Source organism: Hippopotamus amphibius, chromosome 1 (genome assembly GCF_030028045.1).
Source record: "Hippopotamus amphibius kiboko isolate mHipAmp2 chromosome 1, mHipAmp2.hap2, whole genome shotgun sequence".
Classification (NCBI taxonomy): Eukaryota; Metazoa; Chordata; class Mammalia; order Artiodactyla; family Hippopotamidae; genus Hippopotamus; species Hippopotamus amphibius.
In genome coordinates, this window is record NC_080186.1 from 84,536,340 (window position 1) to 84,556,668 (window position 20,329).

Consider the following 20,329-nt stretch of genomic DNA (forward strand, 5'->3'; position numbering starts at 1 on the left):
TACAAAACTAAGCTTTTGTCATCTTTCTGTTGAGTTGTGTGATTAGGTTGTATTGATAGAGCCTCTGAGGGCAGGAACTGACACATTCTTGTATTCCCTGCTCAGAAAATTCCTTGCCAATATTCCATGCTAAATACATGTTTGCTATTTGGGAAAATGTGGGCATTATAAGCATACAGACTTGAGGGTCTATCCTGACCTCACTAAACACTAGACATATGCGTATTTTCAAGTTCCTTAAGCATTCTGAGGTTGATTTCCTTCATTTCTGAATAACAATATATAGGTTGAAGTTTGTTGTGAGGAGTAAATAATGTAACAATTGTGAAATAATGCTTTGGTATCTCAACATAATGTTTAAGATTGATGCTGTTGAATAAACATTATTTCTATCCTTTTCTCCCTTTTACGATTCCTTTTTATATTCAATTCTTGATTTCCTGTGTAAACTCAGTGACTTGCATTAACGTCCCAGTTTCTGACCCAGGGCAATCCCCCATTATTGATTCTTGGTTTCTGACTGCAGGCCTCACATGCTTCCTGTACAGTCATGATCCATCCCCCACCCCCACCCCGGACTCCCTCATTTCTGGGACAGTTCACACCAGGAGCTCTGCCACCACTCTGTCTATCCTTACTTGCTCCAAGCTCCTCTCCATTCTTGACCCAATGCTCTCGGCTCTGACACTAACGTCAGGCCCTGGATTTAACTTCCCAGTTCTCACATTGCTTCGTGCCTTCATGGCCCTCTCTGCAGTTGTCTTTCTTCACCATCAACTCTATTCCACATCCATACCTTTCCTTAAAGTACAGTTCAAATATTACCTCATCCAGAAAGGCTATTCTGATTCTAGAAACAAAGAACAACTTAATCCTAAATTGTCATCTGGAAGGTGATCCATTCCCCTCAAGTGTTAGATGTGTCATTTTTACTGATGTGCTGCCTTGCACTGGGAAGGCAGCATCACCCAGGGAGGACCTTTGTGGACTTTGAAGCTTCGAAGATTAGGGATTAAATCCAGGCTCAGGAATCCTGTGTAATACTAGGCTAGTTACTTCACTTCCTTGTGCCTTAATTTTCTTGTAACTAAAATGGAGAGAACACTTACCTTACGGGGTCTTCCTGAGGATTAAATGAGATGATACAGATAAAACACTGAGCAGAGTTGCTAAGATAAAATAAGTCCTTATTCAATGGTTATTGTTGTTAATGGGTTTGTGAATGTGTGTGTGTTTTATTACTTCTCATATTACCTTCATTTGTCCATATATTTAATCAGTGTTGACTTTGTCATAATTTCTCAAAGAATGAAACTTTATATGTGTCTTTTTGTAAATCCAACTTGTCTTTTCTGATTAAATACCTAATATGCTGTTGCTATGCATGTGTTAAGGCTGAATAATTTCATAACGGAGAGATGCATGATCCAGTTTATATCTATGAAAGAAATTACTATTTTTATTGTCATGTCTAAGTACTACTAATCAGAGCTCATAAGATGCACAACTACTAAAACTGAGCACCTGAATCTTGAGACAATATGAAGATGGCCTTTGGAATTAAGATTTATTTATATCTGAATATTATTTTATATTTATATTGTGTGTATTTATTTCACTAATACTTTGTTGACATTTTATAACACTTTATGAAATTTAACCAAATTTTTAAATGTATAAGACATACTTATATATGTATATACTATAATATACATATACACACATACATATATAACAGTCATATTTAAAATAACTTATTTGGACTTGTTTATTTGTTCATTTGAACCCAGGTTCATCCAAACACCTGCTAAAAATGCAAAAGGACGTTGCCACACACACACATCATGGAGATAAATAGAAAAATGAAAGGAGCAGTAATTTCCCTCATATACTCCACCAATCCCATCTATTATGCAAGAGATTCAGAGAAATGGACCTTAGCATCCAGGTACTGATGTTTTAGTACATAAAGTCATACAGTTACTGACACAGAAAGTAGAGCTAGTGAGTCTTCTGCATAGAATGTATCTATTTAGTATGTGTATATTAGCTTTTGTGTATCACTCATTGTTCTTGGGCAAGTTGTTAGTGAATGACTATATGCCTCTTATTTATTTTTACTAGATCAATATCTCTTGTTTCACACTTTGAGCTCCTAGAGGTATGACAGATAACAATGGAATTGCATTTTTATTGTAGTAAAAAGAAAAAGAGGGATAAGGAAATACTAAAGGGATTAGTACATATTGTAATTATTTATTAACTGAATCAAAATGGTGAATAATGAATGCTAAATATCAATATTAAGCAGCAAATAACAAGTGATCATGAGCATATTTATCACTAAACCTTAGATTTACAGAACCATTTGTGGGGAATAGCCTGTCCTTGCAATTCAATGTTTAGAAGGATCTTAACCCAAAAGACATGATGAATATGACCTGTTCAAAATGAGAAAACTAGCATCCACACAGAGTTAAAACATCGACTCAAATTTCTCCACCCAGCACTGCCCTCCTTTCTGCCTTTTCTATAACATATCTCTCCCACAACCCATCCATTTCTCCCCTCTTTTCCTGTATGTTCCAGGAGCTTCTCAGTTAAAAGTCCTACCTATGGTTATTTTCCTCTTATCACTTGCCTCATCAAAGGAAAGCTATCTGCAGTCTTTGTCTCCTGAGGAGTCTTAGACAGCAGGTCTGGTTGCTTGACTATGATTATGTATTTATTGGAGTACCCAAGTGTCCCAATCAGTGGTTCTATCTAAGGAAAAGTAATACTAATTATTGTAATTTATCCAAATGTCTTAGAATCTGTACCTAATCACTATGCAACACAGTAACACATGCATATCTTTATGTGTGTCAGATTAATTTCATTAGACATTTGGTTTACTTTTAATATTGAACACAGATCATGGTCATTTCATTTTCATGGCTTATATACACCTAGTTCTGCACAAAATTTGAAACAATTAAAGGAAACATTGATCAGGAGACCAGAGCCCTGCTCTGAATGCTAACGTTAGGTAACCAGTGACTTTGGGCAGAAGACTCTGTTTCTTTGAGTGCTAGCTTCCACAGTTGTGAAAGTAAGTAAATAAGAACCTGCTCAAATAATTCATAAGACTGTCATGAAGTGAAGTAAGACAATAGATCACACAACATTATACAAAATATAAATTGCTCTGCAACTAAAAACACCCTATAGCATAATAAATCTGGGAAGTAGAATTCGTACCTTCATTTAATCAACAAATTTTTGATCACCTACTCTTTTTAAAAAATTTATTTATTTATTTATTTAATTTTATTTTTGGCTGCATTGGGTCTTCGTTGCTATTCGCGGGCTTTCTGTAGTTGCGGAGAGCGAGGGCTACTCTTTGCTGCAGTGTGCAGGCTTCTCATTGCTGTGGCTTCTCTTGTTGCAGAGCGTGGGCTCTGGGCACGCAGGCTTCAGTAGTTGTGGCACATGGGCTCAGTAGTTGTGGCTTGTGGGCTCTAGAGTGCAGGCTCAATAGTTATGGCACACAGCCTTAATTGCTCCTTGGCATGTGCGATCTTCCTGGACCAGAGCACAAATCTGTGTCCCCTGCATTGGCAGGCAAATTCTTAACCACTGCACCACCAGGGAAGCCTGATCACGTACTTTATGAGAGGCAGTGTGCTTGGGTTACAGACTTCAATATCAACAAAAAAGGCATTGCCATATCTTCATGAGACTTACAGCTCATGTATGTACTGACTTACATGTTAAGTACAGTATTTCAACTTTGACAAATGCTACAAAGGAGAGATACAAGGTGACATAATAAACAATAGTATCTGATGTAGGGAGATGCAGAACAGTTCTCTAAAGAGATGGTGATGGTAATAAGATGTGATGGAAGAGGACAAGTCAACTAGAGAATGAGTAGAGAACATTCTCAGAAAGAGAATAGCATATGACAATATCCAGTGACTAAAGGGAGAATGAGTCTGAAGTGCAGAAAATGAGGATCATCACTGTAGAAATGAGACTGGGGAGCACAGAAACCAGGCCTGCAAAACCATGTAATCCAAATTAAAAAGCTTGCAATTTATCATTAAAAGGCACTAGTCATGCAGATATTTTAAGAACGGTGGCCAGAGGCATGATCAAAATTTCTTTTTATAAAACTCACTCTAGATAGATCATCCAGAGAGAAAATCAATAAGGCAATAGTAGTCAAATGACACAATAGACCAGTTGGACTTAATATTTACAGGACATTACATCCAAAAGTAGCAGAATACATATTATTTTCAAGTGCACATGGAATGCTTTCCCAGGATAGATCACAGACTAGGCCACAAAACAAGTCTCAACAAATTTAAGAGGGTAGGAAATTTTATCAAGCATTTTTTTCTAACCACAACAGTATGAAACAAGAAATCAATTACAAAAGAAAATGGGAAAAAACAAACACATGGAGACTAAACAACATGGTACTAAAAATCAATGATTCAATGTGAAAATTAAAGAAGATCACAAAATACCTCAAGACAAATGAAAATGGAAAGACAGCTCTCTGAAATCTATGGGATGCAGCAAAAGCAGTTCTAAGAGGGAAGTTTATAGTGATATAGGCTTTCCTCAATAAACAAGAAAAATCTCAAACAACCTAACCTACCACCTAAAGGAATTAGAAAAAGAAGAACAATGTACAAAGTCAGAAGAAAAAAAGAAATAATAAAGATCAGAGAGCCAATAAACAGAGACTGAAAAACCAGTAGAAAAGATCAATGAAATCAATTGCTGGTTTCTTGAAAAGATAAACAAAATTGATAAACCTTTAACCATGTTCACAAAGAAGAAAAATGGAAGGACTCAAATAAACAAAATAAGAAATGAAAGAGGAGAAATAATAATCAATATCACATAGATACAAAAAAATCATAAGAGAATACTATGAACAGTTATATGCTAACATGTTAGACAGCTTAGAGAAATGGACACATTTTTAGAAATATACAACCTGCCAAAACTGAATCAAGAAGAAACAGACAATTTGAACAGATGAATCGCTATCAGTGAAATTGAATTTTTAATTTAAAAAATCTCCTAGCTAGCAAAAATCCAAGACCAAATAACTTCATAGGGGATTTCCACCAAACATATAAAGAGGAACCAATACCTATCCTCTTCAAACTACTCCAACAAATTGAAGAGGACAGAACACTTCCACATTCATTATATGAGGTCACGATTAACCTGATACCAAAACCAGACAAAAATACTACCAAAAAAAAAAAAAGGAATTTACAGGCCAATATTTTTGATGAGTATAGATGCAAAAATCCTCAACAAAATATTAGCAAACAAAATACAACAATATATAAAAAGGATCATACACCATCATCAAGTGAGATGTATTCCAGGATGTTTCAACACTCACAAATCAATCAATGTGATACATCACACTAACAAAAGGAAAGATAAAAAGTACATGATGATCTCAATAGACACAGAAAAAGCATTTGACAAAATTCAACATCCACTCATGATAAAAATTCTTATCAAAGTTGGTATAGAGGGAACATACCTCAACATAATAAAGTCTATTTATGACAAGTCTACAGCTAAGATCATATTCAACAGTGAAGAAAATGAAAGCCTTTTTTCTGGAACAAGACAAGGATGTCCACTCTCATTACCTCTATTTAACAAGGTAGTGGAGTTCCTAGCCACAGCAATCAGACAAGGAAATGAAATCAAAGCAATCTATACTGAAAGGGAAAAAAGTAAAACTCTATTTGTAGATGACATAATATTATATGTAGAAAATCCTAAAGTCTGCACCCAAAAAAAAAAAAAAATGTATTAGAACTATTACATGAATTCAGTAAAGTTGCAGGATACAAGATTAATATACAGAAATCTGTTGCTTTTCTATGCAGAATAATGAACTATCAGAAAAAGTTTTTAAAAATCCTGTTTAAAATCACAACAAAAAGAATAAAATACTAACAAATAAATTTAACCAAGGAGATGAAAGACCTGTACTCTGAAAACAATAAAACACTGATGAAAGAAATTGGAGATGATGCAAAGAAGTGGAAAGATATCCCATACTCTGGGATTGGAAAAAATTAATAGTGTTAGAATGGCCATACTACCCAAAGCAATCTACAGATTTAATGCAAGCCCTATCAAAACACTAATGACATTTTTCACAAAACTAGAATAAGTAATCCAAAGATTTATATGGAACCACAAAAGATCCTGAATTACCAATATAAACCCTCCCCAATTTCAGATTATACTACAAAGCTACAGTAAACAAAACAGCATGGTACTGGCACAAAAACAGACACGTAGGTCAATGGAACAGAATAGAGAGCCCAGAAATAAACCCATGCACCTATGGTTAATTAATGTATGACAAAGGAGGCAAGTATATGCAAAGGAGAAGACAGTCTCTTCAATAAGTGATGCAGGAAAGCTGGACAGCTACGTGGAAAAGGATAAAACATTCTAAAGGCTAAAATGTAAGACTGGAAGCCATAAAACTCCTAGAAGAGAGCATAGGCAGAACACTCTTTGCCATAAATTGTAGAATTTTTTTTTTTAATTTGTATCCTAAGGCAAAAAAAAAAGCAAAAATAAACATATGGGACCTGATTAAACTTAAATGTACTTGCACAGCAAAGGAAACCATGGGTAAAATGAAACCACTCTGAATGGGAGAAAATAGTTGCAAATAATATAACTGACAAGGGGTTAATATCCAAATTATATAAACAACTCATACAACTTAATATCAAAATAAATAAATAAATAAATAATAAATAAATAAAACAAAAACACAACACAAAAAATGAGTAGAAGATCTGGATAGATATTCTTCCAAAGAAGACATACAGATGGCTAACAGGCACATGATAAGATGCTCAACATCGCTAATTGTTAGAGAAATGAAACTCAAAACCATAGTGAGATATCACCTCACACTTGCCAGAATGGCTATTATGAAAAGGACCACAAATAACAGATGTTGGCGAGAATGTGGAGAAAGCGAACCCTTGTACACTCTTGGTAGGAATGTAAATTGGTATAGTCATCATGGAGAACAGCATGGGGGTTTCTTAAAAATCTGAAAATAGAACTACCATATGATCTAGCAATTCCACTCCTGGGTGTATATCCAGAAAAAACGAAAACAGTAATATGAAAAGATACATACAATTACATGTATTTACACTGCATATATTACAATTAACTGCCTTGGTCTAGAAGTGACACACATTACTCCCACTCATATTCCTTTGGTGAGAGCCAGTTATCTAGCTCCGAATAGAAGCAGGGTTGCAGGGGGCCGGGGGGGTAAAGATCTTGGCTGGGCAGCTGTTTCACAAATCTGGCTATCATATGGAACACACAGAATAAATTAATGGTAGACATTTAGCTATTTTTGCCACACTGTAGATTGAGTGGCATTAAAAAAGGAAAAATCTGTCCCAGTCAGGCTGTTTAGAACAGGAGGTCAGCAAACTATGATCCATGAGCCAAGTCCAGCATGTAGCCTGCTTTTGTATCATCCATGAGCAGAGTGATTTTTACATTTTTAAATGGTTGGGGAAAAAAGGAGATTTCATGCCACATTGAAAATATATGAAATTCAGGTTTCAGCTTTCAGAAATAAAGTTCTATGAGATTTAGACACATTCATTCCTATACAGCTTATCTATTTTCATGCTACAGTGACAGAGTTGGCTAGTTGTGACAGAGAAACATGCCTGCCAAGCCCTTTACAGAAAAAAAAAAAAAAAAATTCTCTGACCTTTCTTTAGAGCAATGCTTTAGTGCTAAAGCACTTCCGTGCTTTGGGCTAAAACTCGTCTTATTGAAGTTTTGAACCATTAAAATAATATTTAATGTGTCATTTTGCACAAAGCTCTCTTATTGATGCATCTTATTCTCTTACTAAATTATTTTACACTAGATGTTGTCTGCAGGTCCTAATCACACATGTGAAGCTGTGACGCCACTAAATTACCCAGGTAAAGTGCCTCAACATTGCCAAAGACTGCCCAGCTAGAGCTACCCATGGTTGTATAGCAGGACAACAACACACTTAATCTTTTTGAAATATGTCAGAATCACCAAAGAAAACCATTTTGAATTTTTTTTTATGAAATTGATGGCAGAAGGTACTGACATCATTCCATAATAAGTCTCACACACTGGAAAAGTGCCATTAAAGAAGCTACATTCAGCATTGATGTCAATTGACACTGAAGTATTACAATAATAACTATATTTAATAACCAGGCAACATTTAGATTTCATACCTGCTCAATCATTTGGCTTCCAGTTTGATACAGCTAAGTATAATCTTGTGAATCATCTTTCCTAATTAAAGACTATATTATGCAATCTATAAAATGGGAGTATAATTATCTATTTATAGTGTTAAGGTCCTAAGTTTAACTAAGTAATACACATGAAGTATCCAGCATTCTGTCTGGCACACACCATAGTGTGTAATTGTTAGTTGTTAGTTTCATTCTTCTTTCACTTTTTCTTTGGGTTCCCCATGATGTGTCAATTACCTGTGTAAAATGTTTCAGAATCCCAGAAACACTTTTTCATTTTTCCAGAAATGTTTGTTAGTTTCCCAAGGCTAAAATTATTATACCATCTTCAATGGTAAGATTCAATGGTAAGAAAAACACATTACAATTCTTAGAAGAATTTAGAAACAAATGAAGGCACGCAAATTGCTATAAAGCATTTTAAGCTACTGTGGAAGGTAGGGGATAAACGATGCACACAGATTGGTTATGATTTACAAGTATGCTGTGTTTTACAAATTTTGTGGCAATGTCAATGATTTATATTTGAGAACACATTTTTCAAAAAAGATGATAGTATCTGTGGAGGTTTAGGTCATAGATCACATAGGTCGAATTATTTCATTTATTTTTTTTTCAGCAAACATTTAATAAGTATCTCCTATGTGTAAGATACCAGGCATTCAATGCGAAAAAATAAAATATAAAATAGTGAGCCATTATGTAAAGTAACCTATAGACTCAACTAATTCATATATAAATACATACTGTAATAAGACGTCAAGAATAACATAAGTGTGCTAAGGGTGAAGACTGTTGAGGCTCTTTGTAATGTTGTATTTAGGGCTCTAGGAAAACTTCTTTGAGGAAATAACATGTGAGCTGAGAAACGAAAGATGAGTTAGCCAACTGAAGAGTTGGGAAGCACGGATACCTCTGCCCTGTCAAATCCACCCTTCTCTCTGCTCTGTACAGCAAGAGGTCAACCCACAGGGACCACCTTAATGGGTTCCCTTGTCCTCTGGCTTCTTATTTCTTTCCCCCAATGAGAGATAAGATAATATAGGGTGGGAGACAATGAGTTTAGGGCTTTTTTGCCCTAGTTTTCTCTCTGTTGTGTTGTAGCGGGTGACTGTGTTCCTCTATTAAAAACTGTATAGCTCTTGTCAGTCACCCTTTGTATACAACTATCTTTTCCAGTTCCAATAACCATTCCCTCGCATTGCCCGTTTAGGCCTAGGAGTAGTAACAGCCTCCCACTCTTCTTAGCCCTTGGGTACTTCAGTTGGTGGCATGGAAGGAAGTACAACAGGAGAATAGACATTGGGAGAACAAATGGCTATGTCAACTGATTACCTTGACAGCAATAATGATTATAATTGCGAGATCAGCTAGATGCTTCAGATGACCCCATACAGATTACACAGGAAAAAAATTTCTAAATCCAAATCAGAGCTGAAAATCATAAAGCTCTAATGATAGCTCTGAAGGGTCTCTCATCTTTCACAGTCACATGGGAAGTATCAGTGTAAACTAAACCCAAAACCTGGTTGTAAGGTTTGTAGTATGGAAGTACAGACTGAGGGCTTAACCCTCTCGCGCTAAAATCAGTGTCCTAGTGATGAAGGAGTAGGAACTCTGAGTGAAGTCTATTATGGGAAAATGCCAAATGAAAACCCATGGAACTCCCCACCTTCCTCCATATCTGTCAAGAAAAGTAAACAAAGAGCAATTTTGCATTCCCTGAGGTGTTATAGAGATTAGTAAAGCCTTCAAAAAGACTTTAAATATTCCTATAATATCCCAAGTTCTTATAACTGTGTGTCTAGTTCACAAAGCAAATGGTTCCTGGAAAATGAAAGTCGATTATCACAGACTTAATCATGTAGAGATACCAATCGCAGGTGCATTTCTGGATGTGATATTTTTAATGGAGCAGATCAACCCAGCCCCTGGCAGCTAGCATTGCAGCAACTAACCTGATGACCTGGCTTTTTTTTTTTCTATATTTTGCAGCAAAGATAATCAGAGGCAGTTTGCTTTCATAGGTACAACAGTATTACTTTATGGTCTTGTCTCAAGGTTATGTCAACTCTCCTATGCTGTCATAATACAGCCCTGAGTCCCCTTGATCATCTTGATATTCCATAGAACACGACACTGGTTCATTCCACTTGTGACTTTAGCTGAATCTAATGAACACGAAGTGGCAAGCACTTTAGATGCCTTAGTAAGACATATGGATGCCAGAAGGTAGGAAATATGGACTATGAAAACTTAGGAGCATACCATATTCAGGGGGTCCAACAGTCTACGCACTGTCAGGATACTCTCTCCATATTGAAAAACAAGTTGCTGCAAATTGTATCGACCACCATGAAGAAAGTGACACAGATCTTGCTGAGTTTCTTTGTGTTTGGAAAGGAACATAAAACTTATTTGATAACTTATTAGGCTTATCAGTTTTTTCTGTGTGCAAGTTGCCCTCTTCACTTGCATTATGACTTTTTGGACACAGTGGTATTGAGATTGTCTGTGGCCAACAGGGATGTCATGTGAAGCTTTGCACAAGTCCAATAGGTGAATCACAGGTCAAACCACTAAGATTTGGGAAGGAAGCAATGCCCTTATGCTAATTACAATTCTTCCTTTGTAAAAGAGCTCTTGACTAGCTACTGGGCCCTGGGGTTGCCCGAAATTTTGTCTATGGGACCCTAGTGATTTGTAATCTATAGACTAAATGTTGTCTGTTTCATCAAACCATCCACTTAGTTGTGCACTATAAGCTTTGCATTGTCAAAAGAAATGATACATTTAATTTGGTAAACCCCAAAATGTGGAAGGCACAAGTGAACGTCATTGGCTGGTGGCTCTGATTCCCAAGGTACTTACTTCTACAGTTTTATCAACTCTCCCACAACCCACAAGTAGAACCGCATAGGACTTCCCTACCCTATGACCAATAAAAGAGAAGAAAAAAACAAAATTATGGTTTACAGGTAGACCTACTTAATATACTAATTTAAGCTAGAAGTTGAGAATGACTTTAATATGGTCCAACTCAGGGTTCGCCTTGAAAGACAGCAATGAGGGTCAATATCTCCTGTGGCAGAAACTGAGGCAGTACATCTGATTGTCCACGATGCATGCAAGGAAAGATAGCCTTAGGTGCAGATATATACTGATTCATGAGCAGTGGCCAACAGGTTGCTTAAATGGTCAGGGACATGAAAAGAATAAGGTTGTTGGAGTAATAATATGAGAGAGGTTCATACAGAACTTCTTTTAGAAAGAATACAGAGTGTGAAAATATTTCTCCCCCCACAGGAACAAACCCACTTCAGAGAATGCTTTCAATAGTCGGATGAACAAGGTGTTGTTCCCTGTGGCTATCAGGAAGCCTCCTACTCCAGGCACCCGACTGCTTGCTCAAATGACCTATGAGCAGACTGTTTCTGAGGGACAGGGTTGAAAGCTATTCATGTGTTCAGTAACTTGAATTTCCCCTCATAAAGCCTGATCTTAATATCACTATGCCAAGTGGTCATCCTGCCACAAGCAGGTTGATATGACACCATTCCCCAGCAGACTGGCCTGCTTCCTGGTGAAAGTTGATTAAAATAAACTTTTCTATCACGGAAGAGAGAGTGACTTGTCCTCACAGACATAGGAATATATTTTAAATACAGAAATCCCTTACCGTCCACAGCACTCTTGCCAATACCATCCTTTCAGATGCCTTATCTACAGCCATGGCATTTTGCACAATATAACCTTACAATGGGTGACATATTACAATGCAAGATATACCCCAATGGACATATGCCCACATAATCCACTAGCGTTACCACGTCTCCCCATCAGAAAACAGATGGATAAGCAGAATGGTGAAATAGTCTGCTGAAGCCACAGTTATATCATCAGCTAGAAAACAACATCATGAGAGGCTGGGGTTCTAGCACAGAGGATGAAGTATGTTCTTAAACTAGCAGCCAATATTTAGTGCCACTCTCCTATGGGTAGAATCAAGTAGTAGAGGCAAAAATGTTCCCTCTCAGTATTATATCAATAAACTACCAAAGGAAGTTTTTCTTCTCTTCAAATTTTGTTGAGAAATGTTGGTGTCCAATAATGGAACTGTGTATCCACCAGCATACATAGTTATAGCTTTGTTGAGTTAAAACCAGAGACTGACTTCTAAAATTTCAGATCCCCTTGACATGTAACATACAGAAAAAGGGTCACTGCATGGTCCATGATGACACATCATGATTAAAAGTTGAAATTGGTGGGGAGGGCGGGGGGTGAAGGGGAAGCTGGGATAAGTGAGAGAGTAGAATAGACATATATATACTCCCAACTGTAAAGTAGATAGATAGTGGGAAGTTGCTGCATAAGAAAGGGAGATCAACTCGATGATGGGTGAGGCCTTAGAGGGTCAGGACGGGGAGGGTTGGAGGGAGTCGAGGGAGGGAGGGAATATGGGGATATGTGTATAAATACAGCTGATTGACTTTGGTGTACCTCAAAAACTGGTACAAGAGTGTAAAGCAATTATATTCCAATAAAAAATAAAAAATAAAATAAATAAAAAAAAGTTGAAATTGGGTTACTGCTACTCATTAGGTACAAACTATGACTGGAGCCAGGTTATTTACTAGGACGTCTATATATTCCCTGTGCTCAATAATTTTGAACTATGGAGAACTGAGACAACCCACTAAATATTGAATCACCAAGGACTCAGAGCCTACAGATATGAAAGTTTGGGTCATCTAACCAAATAAAGAACACTATTCAGCTGAGATGGATAATAATGGGAACATAAAATGGATTGCAGAAGAAGGCAGCTACCAGTATCAACTTAAGCCTCATGTCTAGCTATAGAATTAGAGGATATAGGAGCTATGTTTTATGTTAGTTAATTGCTTCTCTTACACCTTTTTTCTCCCTCCATACTCTCCCCCCCGCCCCAACTCCTGTTGTTACCTTATATGAAGAACACTGGTGGGTGGCTAAACATTACTTTTCAGGTAGGATTTTGACTGAATTGACCTACTCTCTGGTGATACATTAGTTCAAGGGGAACATTTTAGGTGTCTCTTGTAGTGGGGACAAATGAGGAGAGGATGCTGAGAGGCAAGTTTGCTTGGTTGTGCTATATATCTTCCATCTGACCTTCCTGTTCTTGCTTCACCTTTCTACCTGGGCTGTGTCCCAGGTATGAATTGCATCAACAAGCTCCTTGGCTTTCTGGTTTCCACTTGGGTTCCAACTGAACAGGAGTTTAAGGGGAAACAAAAGGCAAAAATGGGGATTTCTCATTTCTCTACTTATTCCTTATTGTACCACATCTTTTCAGGGACTGTGTTCCTCTAAGGTCATAGTTCTTGTCCTGCGGCCTTTTCCTATGGCTACAGCTGTCTTTCCATCTCCAGATTCCGTAAATTTCTCACTCCCATTGTTCCTTCAAATCTATGAGCCAAATTAAATTGTATGCGTATATGGACAATTGATTTAAGACATGTAGAATATTGCTAAATAATGAGAGAATGATGCTTTTTTCAGTCAATGATGCTTCACTAATTCAATATAAATATGGAGAAAAATAAAACTTGACCCCTAGCTCAAACCATACATAAAAATTGATTCTAGATGAGTAATTGACCTAAATATCTAGAATATAACATTATCATGAACTATAAGTAGGAAGATATATTTTTAACCAAGTAACCAAGAAACACTAACTAAAAAGAAAACATCAAATATTAACTGCATTAAAATTAAGAATTTTGTCCATCAAAAGACATTATAAATTAAGCTATATAGTTGGAGAAAACACTTTCAACATATATAGCCAATAAAGGACACATCTGAATATATTAAAACTCTTACAGATATAAGAAAAACACAGATAATCCAATAGAAAAATAAGCAGGGGCCTCAACAGGCACTTTTCAAAAGAGGTAATCTAAATGGCAAATGATATAAAAAGGAGTTCAACTTTGTTGTGATAAATGCATATAAAAACCATAATGTGATACCACTGTACCCAAGCTAGAATGACTAAACATATTTTTTAATGACAGTACTAAGTTTTGGCAAGGAGATAGGGCAATGGAAATCTTTATATACTATTGATGGGAGTATCTTTATCATTATCAACTAAAATTGAACAGATATAAATCCTGTGTCCCAGCATATCACTCCTATATATAACCCGACCTAATTGCATGCTTGTAATCAACAAAACTCATGTTCAAGAACATTAACAGCAGCAATTTTTATAATATTCCAAAAACAAGAAAGTAACCAAATGTTACTGAAAAAATAGTTGTATCCAGGCATACCTGGGAGATACTGTAGGAGATACTCTGTTGCAGAGTGAATATCACAATAAAGCAAGTCACATGAATGTTTTAGTTTTATAGAGCATATAAAAGTTATGTTTATACTATACCACAGTCTATTAAGTATGCAATAGCATTACATCTAAAAAAAATGTAAACATCTTAATTTAAAAATACTTTATGCTGAAACGTGAAAACCATCATCTGAGCCTTTAGCAAGTCGTAATCATTTTGCCGGTGGAGGATTTGAAATAATGTGAGAATTACCAAAATGTGACATAGAGACATGAAGTGAGCAAATGCTTTTAGAAAACAACACATGTAGACTTGCTGGACACAGGATTGCCACAAAGCATTAATTTCTAAAAACTGCAATATCTGCGAAGCACAATAAAATGAGGTATGCATGTATTCATTCAATGGATGACTACACAGCAATGAAATGAACAAACTATAGGTACAGGGATAAATTTACAAACATAAAATTAAGCAAGAGAAGCCAGGCAAGAGTACATTCTATATGATTTCATTTGTGTGAAATTCAGGGAACAATTAAAACTATAGTATTTAGGAATATAGTCTTAAGGAAGTGTTTACCTTATCAGACATGATAATGGTTACCTATATAGGATAGTGATTAAAAGGTGGTATCACTACCAAACTTACAGAAATAAAAAGTATCATATGGAAATACTATGATAATTTAGAGGAAATTGACAAATTCCTAGAAACACAAGTTACCAAAACTGACTGAAGAAGACATAGAAAATTTGAGTAGACCTATAACAAAGAGAATGAATTTGTAATTTAAAAACTTCCCACAAAGCAAAGCTCAGAACCAGTTAACTTCACTGGTAAATTATATCACACATTTAAACAGAAATTAATAACAATCCTTCACAAACTTTTCCAAAAACTAAAGGAAGAAGGAATATTTTCAAACTCATTCTATGAGGCCAGTGTTACCCTGATACCAAATCCAGACAAAGATACCACAAGAAAAGAAAACCATCCCATATACCGCTGCCCTGGCCCATATCAGAGGTGCAACCAACAATCCACACAGCCAGAATCTAGAGCATAAAGTGCCGAAGTCAAGCACACGTTCCCACTCTACTGTACCCTGACAGGCCTCCCCTCCTATTCCACCCTCTGGGGACCGAGAAAACCCCGGCACCCTGTGCACTCTCTACAGCCCTGAAGGTCCTCAGGACCTTGTACAAGGAAGTCATGCTGAGCAATAACAGAAGGAATTAGGAGAGGCAGAGAACACCAATGCCACCTATCATGCTCACCATGTTAGCAGGAACAAGAGGTGAGTTTGTAGAGACCAGAGGTGGCTTTTGTGGTTGCACAGCTTGGCTGACAGGCTTATCTGGAGCAGGAAAGACCACCGTGAGCATGGCTTTGGAGGAGTGCTTGGTTTGCCAGGTTACCCATGCTGTACTTCGGATGGTGACAACATTCATTAAGGTCTCAATAAAACCCTTGGCTTCAGTATCTAACAGAGATGAGAATATTCCATGAGTTGCAGAAGTTGCTAAGCTGTTTGCAGGTGCTGGCTTAATGTACATCACAAGTTTTATGTTGCCTTATTCTCCAGATCACAATAATGCAAGACAAATCCATGAGGGTTCAAGTTTGCCTTTTTTGGAAGTATTCATTGATGCACCTCTGCGTGTTTGTAAACAGAAGTATCAAAGGACTCTAATAAAAAGCACAGGCTAGAGAAATAAAGGTTATACTGGGATTGGTTCTGAATATTAAAAAACCAAAGGCCCCTGAATTGATGCTGAAAACAGACTCCTGTGACATAAATGACTATGTACAGTAAGAGTTATGGAATTTCTTTGGGAAAGGGATATTGTACCTGTGGCATCCTGTATGTGCCAGAAGAGAAACTTCATTTGGCAAAAACAGATGGGAAAAAATTACCAGCATTAAAAATTAATAAGGTGGATATGCAGTGAGTACAGGTTTTGGCAGAAGGTTGGCCCATCCCATTGAATGGCTTGACGAGAGAGAGGGAGTACTTGCACGTGCCTCCATTTCGATTATCTTCCGGCTGGGGGTGTCATTAATTTGTCAGTGCCTATAGTTCTGACAGCTATTCAAGAAGATAAATGCTGGACGTATGGACAGCATTTTCTCTGATGAGGAGGCTCCTCTTCACAATCCAGAGCTTTTTTTTTAAACAGGAAGGAGGAGCGCTGTGCTAGACAGTGAGGAACAACATTCAGGACCACCCTTACATCAAGATTGTTTTGGAACAAAGAGATTGGTTGATTGAACGAGATCTTCAAGTCTTTGACCAGATTTATTGGAAAGATGATCTCGTTCAGTATTGTTTCCCTCCTACTGAGCTAAATCAGATGTTTAAAGATAAGAATGCTGGTGCTGTCTTTGAATTTAATTATGAAACTCAGTGCACAATGGGCATGTTCCATTAATGCAGGATACTCAAAAGCAACTTCTAGAGAGAGACTACAGTTGCCCTCTCTTTTTCCTTCACCCTCTTAGTGGCTAGACAAAAGATAAAAATGTTCCTTTGCTGTGGTACATGAAGCGGCATGCTGCAGTGCTGGAGGAAGCAGTCCTGAATCCTGAAATAACAGTGGTGGCCATCTTCCCATCTCCCATCATGTATGCTGGACCAACTGAGGTCCAGTAGTATTGCAGAACACTGATGCTCACAGGCATCAACTTTTATACTGTTAGGTGAGACTCTGCTGACATGCCTCATCCAAAAACAGGGAAGGGTCGTTATGAACCAACTTATAGCAGTAAAGAGCTGACAATGGCCCCGGCCTAATCACCTTGGAAATAGTTCCCCTTCAAGTTATATTTACAACAAGAAAAAGAAGCATGTAGACTACCATAACTCTGAACACCATGAAGACTTTGAATTTATTTCAGAAACACAAATGTGTAGACTTGCCCGAGAAGGCCAGAAACCTCCTGAAGCATCATGGCTCCCAAGGCCTGAACTGTGCTGATAATACTACAAACCCTTGGAGAAACCTTAAGTTCTTAACCCAGTCACTCTATCTTTGACACTTCACTGAGTAACAAAGGAGACCATATAGTTACTGTTGGCATTTCTATGTAGTGGTGTCTGTCCGGACATCCTTCCTAAAAACAGACCATTTTCCTTAATTAGCATCAGTTTTCATCTGCCCTATGAGTTCTGTTTTGAACTAGTGTAATACACTGCTGAGTTTAATATATCTTTTCCAATTACTAGGTTATGCTTCTGTCTCATGACTTTTTCAAGCTGTGATATTAGTTGTAATCAACAATATGCAGATTGAATCTCACTTTTCATCCCTGGAAAATATCCACTAGAAAATAAACTTGGCTAGATATTGTTTGGAGAATCTTCTAAAACATCTATAGCATTTAGATCTTTGTTTCTACATTGAAAATATAAGTTACTTTCTTTTTTCCTTCCTTACAATCAGCTATAGATCTTTCAGCTGTTATAATCTAAAGTATTCTTGTGATCTGCATAAACCCTGAATAATCTTACTTTATTCAATAAAGTTAAGCATTTTTTAAAAAAAGAGGAAAACCAAAGATCAATATCCCCTGTGAAGATGTATGCAAAAATCCTCAACAAAATACTAACAAACTAAATACAGCAATAAACAAAAAGAATTATACACAATGACCAAGTAGAATTTATCCTAGGGTTGCAAAGTTGGTTTAACATCAAAATCAATTAATGTAATACATCACATTAATAGCATGAAGGAGAAGAATTCTACAACCATCTTAATAGATACTGAAAAACTATTAAATAAAATATACCATCCTTTCATGATAAAAATGCTCAACAAACTAGAAATAGAAGGAATCTTCCCCAACTTGACAAACCATTAATGATGTTACCCACAGCTAACATCATACTTAATGATGAAAGACTGAACACTTTCCTCTTAAGACCAAGAACAAGATAAGGATACTTGTTCTTGCCTCTCCTATTTAACATTGTATTGAAGATTCTAGCCAAGGCAATTAGGCAAGAAAAAGAAGTAAAAAGCATACAGATTGGAAAGGAAGAAGTAAAGCTCTCTCTCATTGCAGATGACATCATCTTGCCTATAGAAAATCTTAAGGAACTCAGGCATGCACACACACACACACACATACACACACGTACTAGAACTAAAAAGCAAGTTTAAGGTTACATAATACTAAATCAACATACAAAAATCAATTGTATTTCTATACACTAGCAAGGAACAATTTTCAAATGAAATCAAGAAAGCAATTCTATTTACAATAACATCAAAAAATAAGTTATGTATATATTCTTTAAAAGTACAAGGCTTGCACACTGAAAACTACAAAGCATTGTTGAAAGAAATTTTTAGAGATCTAAATAAATGGAAATACACCTTGTGTCCACCAACCAAAAGATTTAATATCAAGATGTCAATATTCCCCAAATTGATCTACAGATTCAGTGTAATCCTTATCAAAATTCCATCTGGCTTATATACAGAAATTGATGGAAGTTTAAAGGGAAAGCCAAGGGCCCCAGAATAGATAAAACAATCTTAAAAAAGAAAAATGAAGTTGGAGGACTCATACGTTCTGATTTCAAAATTTACCAGGAAGCTATAGTAATCACAAAAGGACAGTGTAGTACTAGCAAAAGAATAGATCAATAGACTAACGTCACAAATATGAAAATCCAGAAATAAACCCTTACATTTATAGTCAATTGATTTTTGACAAGTTTGCCAAGGAAATTGAATGGGGAAAGAACAGTCAGTTCAACAAACTGTGCTGACAGTATTGGATACCTACACACAAAAGAACAAGTTTGGTCCCTCATCTCATATAATACAAAAAAATTAACTGAAAATGGATTATAGATCTAAATGTTAGAGTTAAAACTATAAAACTCTTAGAAGAAAACATAGGAGTATATCTTTGTGACCTTGGGTTAGGCAATGGTTCCTTAGATATGATACCAAAAGCACAAGCAACAAAAGAAAAAAATAAATTATGTAAATATATCAAAATTAAAAATTTTCATTCTGTCAATGATATCATCAAGAAAGTGAAAATACAGCACATAAAATGAGAGAGAATATTTGCATATCATATGGGTAAAAGAGATTTGTATCCAGAAAATATGAAGAAATCTTATGATTCAAAAATAAAAGGACAACCCAATTAAGAAATGAGCAAGGAATCTCAATAAACATTTCTCCAAGTAAGACATTCAAATGACCTATAAGCACATCAAAAGACTCTTGACATCATTAGTCATTAGGGAAATACACATAAATCAAAACAAGATGCCAGTTTACAGCCACTAGGATAGCTATCAAAAAGAAGGTTAATAACATGTGTAGTGAAGATGTAAAGAAATTGGAATCCTCATACATTGCTGGTAGTAATGTCCAGCCACTTTGGAAAACAGTTTTGCACTTTCTCAAAGTGTTAAATATACAGTTACCAATATAACCCAGTAATTCCACTTCTGGGAGTAAACTTAGGTTTAGGGAAACAAAAACATACACCCACACAAAAACTTGTACGTGAATGCTTACAGCAGCAATCTTCATAACAGCTAAACGATAGAAACAATACAAATCTCTATCAAACAATGAATGGGTAAACACAATGTGGCATTTCCATAAAATACAA

The 20,329-nt window shown here is 36.3% G+C and overlaps 1 pseudogene; it reads left to right on the plus strand.

The window, feature by feature from the left end:
• The window catches only part of LOC130830559 (bifunctional 3'-phosphoadenosine 5'-phosphosulfate synthase 1-like), a 121,802-nt pseudogene extending 104,141 nt beyond the window's left edge, over window positions 1-17,661 (plus strand).
• Window positions 17,662-20,329: the final 2,668 nt, after the last annotated feature.